The sequence below is a fragment of the Rousettus aegyptiacus genome, unplaced genomic scaffold, assembly GCF_014176215.1.
Source record: "Rousettus aegyptiacus isolate mRouAeg1 unplaced genomic scaffold, mRouAeg1.p scaffold_m13_p_4, whole genome shotgun sequence".
NCBI classification, from domain to species: domain Eukaryota; kingdom Metazoa; phylum Chordata; class Mammalia; order Chiroptera; family Pteropodidae; genus Rousettus; species Rousettus aegyptiacus.
Genome location: NW_023416307.1, coordinates 42,926,632 through 42,941,245, shown reverse-complemented (window position 1 = coordinate 42,941,245; position 14,614 = coordinate 42,926,632). Strand labels below are relative to the sequence as shown.

The 14,614-nt window shown below is 43.6% G+C and overlaps 1 protein-coding gene across 7 annotated transcripts in view; it reads right to left on the bottom strand.

The window, feature by feature from the left end:
- Positions 1-14,614, bottom strand: part of ST6GAL1 (ST6 beta-galactoside alpha-2,6-sialyltransferase 1) — a 109,054-nt gene that overhangs the window by 76,852 nt on the left and 17,588 nt on the right. For all 7 annotated transcript variants that reach the window (XM_016136280.2, XM_036218495.1, XM_016136271.2 and 4 more), the window contains exon 2: positions 8,483-8,624. The gene's annotated coding sequence lies outside the window, so the exon portion shown is untranslated. The remainder of the gene's footprint in view (positions 1-8,482; positions 8,625-14,614) is intronic.

Below are 14,614 nucleotides of genomic sequence, written 5' to 3'. Positions count from 1 at the left end.
ATTGTACTCACACAACAGTGAGAAGCTGTGAAGAGGAAGGTGATGAGAGCCATAGTGGTGAGAAATGAGGTTCAATAGGACTATCTGCTCCAGACATAAGTGTTCCTATCTGTTTATCCTGCAAAAAACTGGGACTGGTGATGCTCTTCTAAACAAACCAGTGACACTATTATTTTCTCTAAACTCAATATTGAGCTTCTGGCACTAAAAAGCTTTGATGCAGCATGAAGAGGTGAAGAGGAGCTGACAGAGACCATCTTTCTTCACCCCTGGTCTGGCCTGTAGCACCACCATCTACCCCATCAACCTCTGACCTGGCTGATTTTGGACTCTAGTCTAACTCTCCCTGGAATACCAGGCTCCAGAAAAGGTTTACAGAGTGATGGGAAGAGACGAAGGTGAAAGAGGAGTTGGGACAATCTGCAGGAATAACCTGAAGGTGAGCCAGGGAAATATTATTGTGTCTGGTGGCTTACAATGTCCTGAAAAGAACACGAGATAGATCTGGGTTCGGATCTCACCTCCACCCTTTACTATTTGCATGACCTTCGGTAATTCACTTAATCTCTCAGATGCTGTTTTCTCACCCATTAAATCAAGATAACAAACCAACCTCAGTTCTAAGGAATGAACTACAGGCATACCTTATATTAATGCACTTTGCTTTATGGCAATACTCACTTTCTTAGATACTTGCCTTATTGCAGTGGTCTGGAACCAAACCTGCACTATCTCCGAGGTATGCCTGTAATTTATTTCAAGTGGCCAGCATAGCATCATCCAGTGTAAGGAGTAATGGATCTCTAAATATTACTAAAATGATTATTAATATCCTCATTATATCTTAAGTGAGATAGGACCATCAGACTAAAAACACCTTTGAAAATGTCCAGTCTCCCTGAAGAACCAAAATGGAATCAGCACCCCCTCCACAACACTCACTGTGCTATTGTAAATTCCTAGGTGATGCCCTAATCGGTCTCTTCCAAATTGCCTTCTATCCTGCAGTTTCTGTAGGATAGGATCACATTTCCCACGTGAGCTCAGGGCTTTCCAGAGGGCTCACATGACAACCTGGCAGGGCACAGTTGTTCCCAGCAAGGACATTAATAATACAGGTCTTTTTCCACAAACTCTGGCAAACAGTCTAAAGTGACAAGTGAAAACATTGGGTCCAAATTCTCACTGGGCTTAGGGCAGAGAGAGCCAGAATAACTTGCTTTTATCAGGGCTAAATCACGCAACTGAATCAGATCTACTTCTGGGGGAAGTGGAGAGAAACCTGGCATCATAAACTGCCTATATTGCTTATGGGTCATTTCAGTGGAAGGGTTCAGAGATGGGGCAGAGAGAAACGAGTGCACATGACTTGGTGGCTGAACACTGCACTGGGCCATGGATTTTATCTCAGCAACAACCAAAAACAAAGCAGCCACCACAGGCAGCCCAGAGACACCTGTGACAGAAGACCTTACGAAGAGTAAGCCGATCTCCCCTCACAAAACAGTGGTACAAGTGGGATAGGTCTCAGCAAAACTTTTGTCTCCTTTGCTTATACTATATCAGCACAAAAGACAGTGCCTGGCATCACGGCACTCAGTCAATGAGACTTAAACGTGTGTGGACAAAGAACACAGGCTTCAGATCTAACAGCACCAGTTAGTAACTATGCAAATATAAATAAGCCTTCTGTTCTCTCTGAGCCTCAGTCTCCTCATCAGGAAAATGGGATAATAACATGTACTTTTGAAAGATTCTTATAAGTAATAAAATAATGCTTAGTACGTAGCCGGCACTTAGTAAATGGACTTCTCAGAATTAGACGTCGGTCTTCAAACACAGATTAGAACTTGAGTATTAAGCTCTGTTTCCAATTCTTATAGACGGAGACAATAAAATACACACACACACACACACACACACACACACACACACACAGTTAAGGACAATAAATCAAAGGAAAGCAAAGGACCACCTCTAAGGTCACAGCTCCCTGTGTGACCCTGGACAAGTCACATGCTTCTCTAGGTCTCAGAATTCTCCATGGTACGTTGGGGGATTGTTTGGATTTGATCAGTGGTCTTCAAACTGTGCTCCAAGGATGTTAGATAGATGTGGAGATCCTGAGAGGTTTCCTTGGGGTGGGGAAGAGGAAACAAGTGTGTCCCCATGCAGCTTCAGGAAGCTTCCCTAAGAAGGCTTTCTACCGAAGAAACAGTTCCACACTCAGTCTTTAGTCCTTTGCAATCTAATGCCTTCTCCAAGGTCACCAGTATCCTCCCAGTTCTCTCTAAGAATCTAGTCCAGAACTAGAATAAGGTAAGAAAGTCACCTAAAATTAAGGAGGCCCTCACCCTCAGGGTTGTGCATATACAGGGCTGGCACCTGAATGTGAGTGCCTCCTTAAATTTTGCACCTGAGGCAACTGGACTCAGCTATTACCAGCCCAGAGACCCCAGGTCTTCTTTAGTGCCCATCCTCACTCACCTCTTTGGCATTTGGCACTGTCAGCCACCCTCTCTGGAAATTTCTCACCACTGCCTTCCACAGGTAGTGTTCTTTCTGGCTTCTCTCCTTCATCCCAGCAAAAGGAAGCAGGACAAGGAGAGAAATGGAAAGGAGAAAAAAGCATGCCAGGCAACAGGAAAGTACGGTGTTGCGGGGTGGGGTGGCGCCGAGTCTGGTTTTGAACAGGCTGAGCTTGAGGAGTTGGTCAAAGTGCAACAGGCAGCCGGGCAAAGCAGGTATGGACCTTAGGAGAAAAGGTCAGGACAGAGAGAAGATTTTTTTCCCCTTGCCTGGCAGAATCTTCTCTCCCACCCATATCTTCTTTCCTTGCTCCACCACCCCTTCCCAGGTCGGGACCACATTGCCTAATATCAGCACCCCCACAATAGCCTCCTGTCCCATGCCTGCTTCCCTCTACCTCCTCACACAGATAGATGACTTCCCCAAGTCCAGCTCTGAATAATCACGTCCATCCTCAGAGACTTAAAATGGTGTCTTCCATATTTGCTCCATTAAGTTTAAATTCCTCGATGAACATACAAGACTGCTCACCCTCCTCACTCCCAAGCCTCCAAGCAACACCCCACCATAGGCAAATGTGTATCTAAGCTGTAAGCCAACTAATGCACCACTACCCCTAATATTCACCCTTGCCTGACGCCCCAATTTGGCTCATACTATTTTCTTCCTTCAACACATTCCCTCCCCTCACTCCAATTTCACCTGTCAAATCTTTGCACTGTAAACAGCACACCTACTTTCTTCTCTTCCCAGATCCCGCATCCAGGCTTACCAAAGCCTAGAGCCGTTTGCAGATGTTGGAGAAAACATTTTCTTTTTTTCTCAGCCAATAATTCTGTTGCAATACCATTACAAGCATACCTCAGAAATATTGCAGGCTGAGTTCCTGATTACTGCAATAAATCGAGTGAGGGTTTTGCCTTCAATTTGTAAAAAAACACAACATATGTAAAGCGCAATAAAACAAGTTACACCTGTATTGCAAAAGCAAGGCCCTTGCCTGGACCTCAATTAAGAGCCACAGGGTAGAAAACAAATGCCTGTGTGGCAGCTGCCAGGAGACCCAGACATGCAGGTAGGTTACATTGAACAGTATCACCAGTAGGAAGTTTGTTAGCCACAGGGAAGCTCTTTATTCTCTTTTGCACCTAGCCCAGCTGTGGGCTCCAGCAGGCTCTCATTAAATTCTAACTGAATTAATTAATGAGATCCTCCTGCCGGGAGTACAGAACTAATTCCAAAAATAAAAAATTATGGAATTATTTTTTTAAAAAGATAATTTTCTTGCCTTTTCCATGAAAGGATGACCCCACCGATGATTAACATGTTCTAAAATTGAATTGTGGTGATGGCTGCACAACTCAGTAAACTTACTAAAAAATCGCTGAATTTACACTTAAAGTAAGTTAATGTCGTGGAATATTAATTGAACCTAAATAAAGTCGTTTTTAAAAATCTGTATAATAATCAAAACCACCATGATGGCATACTGTATTCCGCTGAGTAATAAGCACACTCAAAAACAAACAATAAAAAAGATGATTTGGCCGTATAAGCTGTGGCTCTGAGCTTAGTCTCAGTCCCCATGGGATCAGTGCAAGGTGAAAGTTACTACTGCTACTGCATAGGCAGGTGTTGAGAGTCTGGGGGCCAGTGCAGTCATGTGCTGTGGCCCGAGGTCCGGGCTTCCACATCCTCCTCCTCCGATCTCTTCCCACAGTGTGTGTGAGCCAGTCCTGAGTGCACTGCAGGCTCAGAACTGTGTCTTCACAGCCGGAGTCCCACTCATACCTGGACAACCCATGCCCAGGGCAGGCCTCCAAGGAACACCTGATTTCCCTGGGAAAGCACTCCCACCTACCCTGGTTCCCATCTCAACATCACAACATGCTGATGCCCAGAGAGCACTCATGGCAAGCCCTCCCCCGCCTCCCACTTGCTCCAGAGGGGAGAGCCTTAGCCCCTTCAGGTTCACACAGCAAGCTGCACACCACACGGTTCCATTGGCCCTAGCGCAGAGGTAGTATAGCATAACAACTATCAGACCGTCTGGGTTCAAATCCCAATTTATGAGCTGTGACACCTCTCTGTGCTTCCGTTTCCTCCTTTATACAATGGAGATATTATTACTACTTAACTCAGTATTATTTTGGGGACCAAATCAGTTAACATAAACTACTTTGTACCTGGTATATAAGCTCTATATAACTGTTATAGTATTAGTTTTTCTAGTGCATAGGTATTATTCAGCCCATTTGACAGATGAGGAAACTGGATCAAGCCAGGCTCAAACCCAGGTGAACTGTCTTCAAGGCTGGGGCACTGTGATCCCTTCCTGCAATGGCAAATGACCAGCATGAAGCCTTAAGTGAGAGCCCCCTGGCCTAAGCAAGTCCTCTAGGAAGGATCTGAAAGGAGGGTGATAGGGCTGGCATCACTGAGAAGCCAGGGAGCTCTGGTATCGTTGAGAAGACATCCTCCCCTTTCTGGGTTGCCACTGCCACATATTCCTCCAACAGCCTAACCCAGCCCATCACACCTTCTGGGCCAGACAAGCCAAAGTAAGAAATAGGTTGTATCGGCTCCCCAGAACATTCTTCTCTGTGCAGCCAGAATGGCTTGGTGTAAAGGACCCTAACCAGACATTCAGGAGAGCAGAATGTCTTAGCCATGGTCCTTCCAGTTTCACCTGTGTCACAGACATGGTCCCTCCCCTTTCTGGGCCTCTATTTCCTCAGATGTAAGATATGGAGGCCAACCGACAAGCTTTCCAAGGAATTCTTTCAGCCCTGATTCACATTCTGAGTGCCCTGTTGAAAGATTTTTCTCCTTCTGAAGTTAATCAAGTGATTCTTAATATTGTCAAAAAAAAAAAAAAAAAAAAACTGTACACTCAGCTCCCTACCCACCCCACCCCATCAGCTCTAGTTCCACTGGCAAAGACACCTATCCACCTTAGCAGTGCCTACCCAAATGGTTTCCTGTGCTCCCTCCCCTCAGCCCTATCCCTGACCCACCATTTGCTGCTTTATTTCCCAGTTAGCAGGTTAAGCACTTAAAACTGTTTTCAGAGGTCTGAGAACCCTGAGACACAGAACAATTTGAGACATAAATTCCCCCTTTAGAATTCTTGCCAGAAAGGCTGGAAATGAGTAGTCACAGGATGATGTATGTCGTATACAGTCTTGATGTAAGGAACTCCTCCCCTTGTCACACCTGTATGACCAAGGCTAAGCCGGAATCTCCTGCCCAAATAGGCCAGGATATTTGGGTGGGCACATAGTAGGCTTTTAGTAAATATCTATGGAATTGAATTAAATCTCTCTTGCCAGAGGAATAATCTCTGTCCCAACACAGAGGAATGCCAGATCCACCTCAGTATGTTCCCCTGGAGAGAGCACTCAGAGCCGACAGGCTGAGAAGGCCCCTGCTTCGAACTGGCTGAGGGACCTGGAACCACTTCTGTGACATCACATGAATGAGGAAATACACTAAAAAAACTCTAGATGTTCCCAGCTCTAATGCTGTGTTACCATATAGGGAAGAGCCGTTGGAATTGAAATGAACAGTGTGGCCCTTTGTAAAGCTCCAAGCACTTTGACCTGCAGCTGTTTCCACAGCTTTAGAGATGGAATGATGTTGCCTGAGAGAAGGTACCCTGCTTGTTGGAAATGGATTTGGGAACCCCCACCAGGTGGGTGAATACTTGTGGTATAAAGGCATTCACTAACCTTGAGAAGCTGTAGAGGTCACAGTCAGCTTAGTTTACATTTCTATTGCTTAAGAGCTGTGAAATCTTGGGCAAGTCTCTTTACCTCAGCAAGACTCAATTTCTACTTCTGCCACAGGGGGATAGAAATATCTACCTTGTTAAGTCCTTGCAGAATTAAATAAAATTATGCAGCCAGAGCACAAAGTATAGAACGTGGAGCCATCTTGTGCTCAATCAATACCCTCCCCTTCCTCATATATACACCTGACCTGGAAAACCAAGCGCCTGATGAGGAAGGGGGCTTAATTGCAAGCTCACCAGAGGGGCACCTCATGAAGTGCATTGTTGCTATAGAAGCAGAGGTAGGGCAGCGACTGAGACGGGTAGGACCAGAGCTGGCACCCAGAGACCATCCACCATGCAAGGACTCAATGATTGGATGGCCTTGGGGCAGTGCCCAATCCCCATTTCCCCAGCCTGGTTTACTGCCTCCCCAGGAGCACTTCCCTCCACCTCAGGCACAAAAATCACCAACTAGATGACCTTTCTTCTTAAAATGAGGGTGTGGGGCCGGATGGCTTCTACAGTCCTTTCCTCCTTTTTAATTTTCTAAACTACAATTCTACAGAGTAAACTGGTGCCTACCTGATATCTCACCTTCTCTCATCCCCTCCTTCAGGATACAAGAAGGAAGTGAGCAGAAGGAACCAAAAGGTCAGAAAGAGAAAGGGGCAGAGATGGGGTTTCCATCATACTAATTCGATTAGCTCTAATCTGCAGACAGCAAGGCCTTAAAGAAAGAAGCTGTTGTTTAAATTTCAGGTTCGGCAGGAAGTGTCGCCCTCCCCCGTCTAATCCCTCCATTATTGCTTATGAGTCAAAAGCTCTGATTTCAGTCCTGGTTCTCACAACCAGCAGTGCCAGGACTTCCTTTTCACACTTCTCTGACAGACTTCTTGATTTTTCCAGAACGGAAATTTGCCCCAGATGTTGGTCAGTAAATGGAGAGTTTTCATCTGCCCTTATGAAAGGCTGTCAGTAATTCACAGACTCCTCCGAGGAGCAAGAGCCAAATGGGAGAATGCCAGTGACTTCTTTCCATCAATAAACCAAAGGTTTACCAATCAACTAAATCCCCTCCTCCATAGGCAGGAAGCCTCACAGTAGGCAAAACATTTCATTTTCACTGCTTTACAGGACCCGCACAACTGTCATATGGGATGATAAGCACAAATCTCAGTCATTCATTCATTCAATAAATGCTTATTGAGCACCTACTGTTCACAGGAGAGGAAGCAGAGGGACGTACAGAAGTGACTTGCCCATGCCTCCCAGACTGTCGGTGGAACAAGGGATGTGCTAGTAATCTGAATCTCCAAAATAAAACAGCCCTGGTTTGTGGCACCTGCTAATGTCTGTGGTGTAAATTTTCCAACTATGGTCAATTTCAAGCTTCCAGTTGGCAAAATTCCTGAATATTTAAAAATCTGCTCTGGAGAGCCTCCAGACTAAAAGCCAGCATTCCTGGCTCCTAAATGAGTGTTCTTTCTGTCTTGCCACTTTATTTCCACACTGTGGGGGCTTAAAGAGTAACCCTAATGAAAACTACCTGGAGGGTTGTTAACTGTGGTAGGATTTCAGGAGTGTTTTCTTCCGCATCAGCAGTTTCTCCAGTGTTCTGTGTGCACCTATTACCGTTATAATCAGGATGTATCATGGTAATTAAAGTCATTTTTTTTGGTGAGCTCAGTGGAATGTTTGGCAATAACCTCCCCCACATAAGTTCTGTCACTGTGTTCCCTTGGGTTGGGAGGAGGGAAGAAGGGAAGGAGGGAAAGAGGGAAGGTAGAGAGGGAGGGAGGGAGAGTCTCCTAAGAGCCTGACTTTCCTTGCAGAACAGAACAGGTGCACCTAAATTAAGCATTTGCCTAAATCAGGTGCAGTCCTACCTAGGGAATAAATTTTCAACCTTTGGAGTTCAAATTTCACCAGCAATTGAAAAAACACATTTTCCTGTTACAATTCCAAAAAAAAAACCTGCTTTGAAAAATTAAAGCCTCTTTGGCCACCATAAGACCTTGCCTCCCAGTGAGCTCAGGTGGAAGCAGATGGTTTGACTGAACAAGGAACAACTGTTCATTCTTTCCTGAGCCTTAGAGGAGGAAGTTTACACACAGACACACCAACCCAACAGGAAGCATTCTGCCCTCTATCCCCAAGCTGGAACTCAAGGAGCCTTACCTCAGTATAGGGACAGAGACCTGGCACCAGGGCTGGGGCAGGTTCAGGAAGGTCAATTCACTTCAACTGGGCTCCATGACTCCGCTGCTTCTCTCCGGGCTGCTGGCTGCACAACTCTGCACAGTTGGCTCGACTCTGCCTGCTGAAAAAAAAAAAAAAAAAAAAAAAAAAGCAAAGCAAAGTCATATATGTTAATACGTGCAAAAGAGTAAGCACCTTTGCTCCTCCTACTCCCAGCTGTGGTTCAGAGCCCTTCCAGAACTTCAGCCTCACCTGAAGGAGCCAGTCACCTTCCCGGGGCTCAAATTGGCCATCTATTCACCTCGACCTACCCCTTCTGGAGCTCAGCAATTTCAGCATGAAATGTAGATTTTACAAAGCAAACTACTACAGTTACTGAATCTTGGTGCTACTTACTTGCTATCATTGGAAAAAAAAAAATTTTTTTTAAAGCAAGAGTAAGAAGATTACAGTTCTGGCCCCAAATCTTGTGTCTATATAAGGCTGTGGACAACTGCTTACAATCAACAAATACATCAAACTTGCACCCAGTCTCCCTTTGACCTATAGTATATTGTTTATAATGTTACAAGTGTGAATTCAATTTCTAATTTACTTTGGGAGCATTCTTAACTGAACCTAAATTTTTAACCCACATATTATTACAGCTGTCTGGGTGGGTAGCATTTGTTTAAAGTAATTGTTGTTTTTCCTAGTGCCAAAGAAATTTATGTCTGTCCAATCTAGCAATTTTAGAAAATATAATTAAGTCAAAAGGACAAAGGTTACCCATTTTTCTCCACCCAAGATAACTACAGATAATACAGCCTTCCTGATTTTATTTTATTATCTAAATTTTTTACACAGATATAATAAAGCCAAGCAAGTCATGTGACTGTACCATAAATTGTAACTCACCCTCCAAAGGCTGAACATTGGAGATGATGTAACATTTAAGTCATCTCCAACTTTTTTCACTAATTACAAATAGTGCTTTGTACAATTTAATCTCTGGGGGAAATCCATGGTTATTTTCTTAAACACAGTCTTAGAAGTCAAATTTCTGGGTCAAAGAGTTTCCAAATTTCTCATGTGTAACACTTCCAGTGGAAATAGTGTGGCCTTCAAGGAGTCTGGTTTTCACATTTCATGCTCATACTTAGCTCAGCCTAAGTCTAAAATAACATCCATGTTGATAAAATGATCTCCCCTGATCAAGCTTGGGGAGTGGGGTGAATGAATAAGAACTGATAAGGAGGAAAACTAGTGAGAAATCCACTGAGGAACAGAGAAGAAGTAGTAATACACAAGGACAATGTCTGGAAGAAGGAGACCCTGAGACAAATAAGCATCATCCTGTGATAGTGCAGATGCTGATAGGAACTAAGTCAGATGAAACAAGCTGAAGTGAGCCCTTTGAGGGGATAAAAGCGTCAAATTCTTACAAAGATTCCGGGCAGAACAGAGCAAACAACAAAGGCATCAGGTGATGTGGAAAAATTAAAAGTTGCTTGCAGCGCTTGAGCACTTTGCTGCTGTGTATAATTAATGCCAACAAAACACTAGGAGCCAAAGTTGCTGTGGGCTGAGTGAGCCAGGCCAGGAAGAGATCTCTGCCTGCAAATGCAACTGAGCTGGTGGCCACCTGGAAGTCTGCCAGTAAGGAGCCTTCCTGAGGGAGCAGGAGCAAGGTGCTCTCGGGGTATGGGGACTCGGGCTGCTGACCCACCTGCCATACTCCTTCTCTCTCTAGCCAGCCTCCCATCTCCCTCCTTTTACTCCAAGCCTAACCTTCAGTGAGAGATGGATAATTCACCAAGTAATCTGCTTAAACAGATTTAATGGATTTCTGTGGCCCTGTGACCCAGGCATGACGCTATGGACCCAAGTCTCAGGCCCTTTAGTAGCTGACCAACCCCCTTTGCCATCCACCCCATGAACCCTATACTCCAGCCACAGTAAGCTACAGACTAATGAGGGAATGTGGGGTTTTATGAATGCTTTTAAAATCCTTTGGAAGATGGTTTGCAGACCTCCAATGCTACCCAAATAGGTAAGTCATTCGACTTGCCCAACCTGCCACCTCCCCACCTGCTCACACTCTTGGGCCTCCCCTGATGGACGAATGGTAAAATTTTGATTTAAAAGCAACTCACACAAATAAAGGAGCTAGACCAGACACTTTCAGAAAGACTACAGTGAGCTGGTGGTGGACCCTAGAGCTTGAGGGAAAGGTAACGGGGACACCATGAAAAGCAAATGCCAACCACAAGATCAAACGATGGGGCTGTGGGGGGCCTGCAGAAGGAGCGGAAGCTGGCATACAAAGAACACAGGAAGAAGTCTGGGGTGAGGCTAACAGGAAACCATACAGCCCCAGAGAGACAAGATGCTCGTTAACCTTTTAGTGTTTGCAAGGCTTGTCTGTACTTCCTACTTTTTATTTGTGTAAGCATCTCCTGAATCCCCTCAAAACTCACTGAAGAACTTGATTTAGACCAGCTCTGGGGGTCCCAGCTAACTCCGACTCACTGAAGTCTAACTGGGTTGTGTATGAGACCACAGGGACTTGCCCATGTCCCAGTACAGGGCTTTGGTCATCCACTATAGCTGCTCAAATCTTTTCTTTAAATTTTCTTCTGAAGGTTGTGCCTGAGCTTTTGATAGATGAGGTAACTGGGTAGGATAGCCCTGGATTGCAGGTGTAATCACGAGAAGCATGAGAAATAAACAATAATAGAGCTGTACAGACTGTAGATTTTTCTATTAAGTGGCTAATACTAACTCATATCGCCATGTCAGAGTTACACATTCAGCTGATCACAGGGTCCTTTTGCATCCCTCTGTCCCTGAGCCACCTAAATACTCATGTGCTTCCTTACAGTTTTTATACAGTGCCTATTTAATGCATCACACTACTGTAACCTGTGTGTTCTGCTTCCTGACCGCCCTCCTATCCCACAAAGGTTACTGGTTTGACGTCTAGATCTGGTTTCACTCCTATCGTTCCATGGCCTAACCAGCCAAAGTTTTACTTACCTCCTTCCTCATGCTTAGGGCCTGTTCTCTGCTTTTTCTCTCCTCCTCTCACTCCTGCCAGCACTGTCCCACCCACCTTACAACTGCTGGCAGCTCCTCTGCTAATCCCCTTTCTCCTCCACCCTCAGTCAGACCCAGAAGGTTCTAAAGATAACTCTAAGGAAGAAAGCAGAAGAAGGTGAGGCTGCCTTGACCTCATTAACTCCCTCACACCCCAACAAGTGTTTCCTTCAGGTGTACAATGTGTGAGGCACCGACCATAGACCAGAACTAGGATTTAGAGAGCCCATCAAGAACCAAGGAACCCAGAATTCACAGAAGTCCATAAAATGAGCCAAGACCACACACTCTAAGAATTTCATGGCCCAGCGTCCCCTGATGTACGTAACCTCTAAGCAGGACCATTACTAAAGGGCTCGGTTCTGAGACAGAATAAGTTAGCCTATCACAGGGACAGGGCTCTGGCCTCAGGCTGCTGGCTCAAATGAGTGATCACAAGGCACACAGGAGCCTTGGAGTAAAAGATAACCCTGTTAACCCCGAATCCATTATTCCACATTATCTGGAATGTGAGCACTTGTTCTGATTATGTTTGGATATGGAAGCTAAATTAACTAAGAGCTTTCATCAATTCTTGTGCATAAAACATTCCAGGATCTGGGTCTCTACAAATCTGCTAAGCTCTGCAGTCAGATCAGAAGACACTGCACCCAAAAACTATAAGAACTTCTGCTAAAATCAGAAAACTTCCTGGATTATCTGTGTTCTCCCTCCCCTCCCAGAGCTCTTGCCCCATCTGGATGGTTCATTTGTTGGGCCCAGACCCAACATTATGGGGTCCCTGTCATAGACCAAGGGTTAGCTATAGTGTTCCTTTACTTTTTTTTTTAATTTAAATTTATTTTTTTAATTTAAACTTATTTTAGCAATTACTATGTGCCAGGTACCTTGTGTACTAAATTATTCATTTATTCCTCACACATTTCTATGAGGCAAAAAGAGTTGTCTTCATTTTCAGGTGAGGAAACAGAGTCCAGGCACAAAACAGATAAGTGACTTTAAGCCAGAATCCCACAACTGGCCTGCCTCACTGAGGTCTTTCTTCCCTCCAATGTGAGGATAAAGCTAGGCTAAACTCTTTCAATAAAGGAGCTGAAATTAAAGGTGAGTTGAACACTGAATACTCAGGTTCTGACAAAAAGAGAAATGGTGTGCAATGAGTTATTTTCAGAGGACCAAAAAAGGGAAGTTCTTCTGCCACTGTCATATGCAAAATACCCAAAGTAGGATATTCCTGTTCATTTCTCTACAGCAAACAATCACTCAGTTTTCATTGTGCCTATTTTAGGTGCCAATCTTACTATATGGGGAGACACTAAGCCCTTTTTTCAGTCAAAGCAATACATGCACATGACTTCAGACACTGCCCCACCCCTCCATGCCCCTAATTTCTGTTACCCAAATACAACGGCTCTTACCCATGTCTAGAGTATATATAAATGGCATGCTTATATGGCTCTTCTTTTTCAATGTTAAATATTACTCATTGACTTCCTACTACAGAAAATGAGGATTTAGTTCTCTTTTATCTTCATCCCACACATCACTTCTACTTTCCAAATTCTCTTAATAATACAGTTATGCCATTTTTTATTAAGTCAACATTAGAAGTTATATTTTTATGATCAAATAAATTATGGTTCACAGATTAGCTATGCAATGTATTATGATGAATTCCTCTCCTGTACATTCCTTAGTTGTCAGTACCCATCACTAATTCAATGCTCAACTTTCCATAAGTCCTTTTTTCTTTTCTTTTCTTTTCTTTTTTTTTTTTTTTTTTTTTTTTTTTGATTTCTTGAAGCTCTCCATTCTGGAAATTCTGCCCTCCCACTCCAACCTGAGCTAGTGCCTCTCTGGATTTAAAAGGAGAATCCCTTCCTACTGTCTTAATTTACTCTATAATGTTGGGGGAACATGACAACACTAGCTTCCTCAGAAAGAATGTAAGGAGAGGTACAATAGCTGAGACTTCTCATATCTAAAAATGCCTTATTCAACCCTCGCATTTGATGAATAATTTGTCAATATAAATTCTCAGTTGGAAATACTTTCCTCTGAGAATTTTAAAGGCATGGTCCAGCTTCTCCCAGTGTTACCGTGGAATCAGATTTCTATTCTTATATGTAATCAGTTATCCCGCCTCATCATCTATAAGCTTTTCCTGTTTTTTCATAATGATATGCTTTGATGTGTGTCTTTTTTCATTCATGGCCATGGGCAGTCAAGTGAGTTTTTCAGACTATAAGCCTATGTCACCCAGTTCTCAGAATTTTTCTTGTATTATTACTTTTCTTATGATTCTTCCTCCCCATCATCTCTATTTCCTTTTTCTGTAAGTCCTACTACTTGACTTCTTAGAATGATCCTTCCTTATTTTTCATTTCATTGCCTTTTTTTGTCTGACTTTCAGCAAGATTTCTTCAACTTTATATTCCAAATCTTCTACTGATTTATTCTATCATACTTTTAATTTCCAAGAGTTCTTTCTGATTCTCTGCATCCTTTCTCATAGCATAGTCTTTATTTTATTAATATGATATCTTCTTTTGTCTCTATGACACCAGTAATTATAGTTTTTGTTAAATTTTTTTCTGTTCTCTATGTCGTCTCTATTTCTTGTGAGGGCTTTTTGTTTTGTTGTTGTTGTTTAATGTTGGTTTTTGTCATTGCTCTTTGGGTTTCTGTCTTTCATGTTTCCAAGTTTGTCAAGTATCTGGTGATCCTTAGTGGCCTCTTTTAATTTACAAGCGTGACACTAAAAGCTGACCAGAAGCTCCACGTGTGTGGACTGGGCTGCTAGACTGATGGATCTTACCAGAGAGAGACTGAGAGTAAGCTGCCCATTTTATTGAAAGAATCCTGAAATCAGTATCTACGATCCTTTTCTCTTGGGCTATTCAGTTTAGAGACAAGAGTAGAGACTCAGCATAGAGACTCCTCTAATCTCACAACCAGGGAACAGGGAGTATAACCCTAGTTTGCCAGTACTGTGGGAACCCACAGAAAAAAGTTGGAGAGGGGCGATCTCAC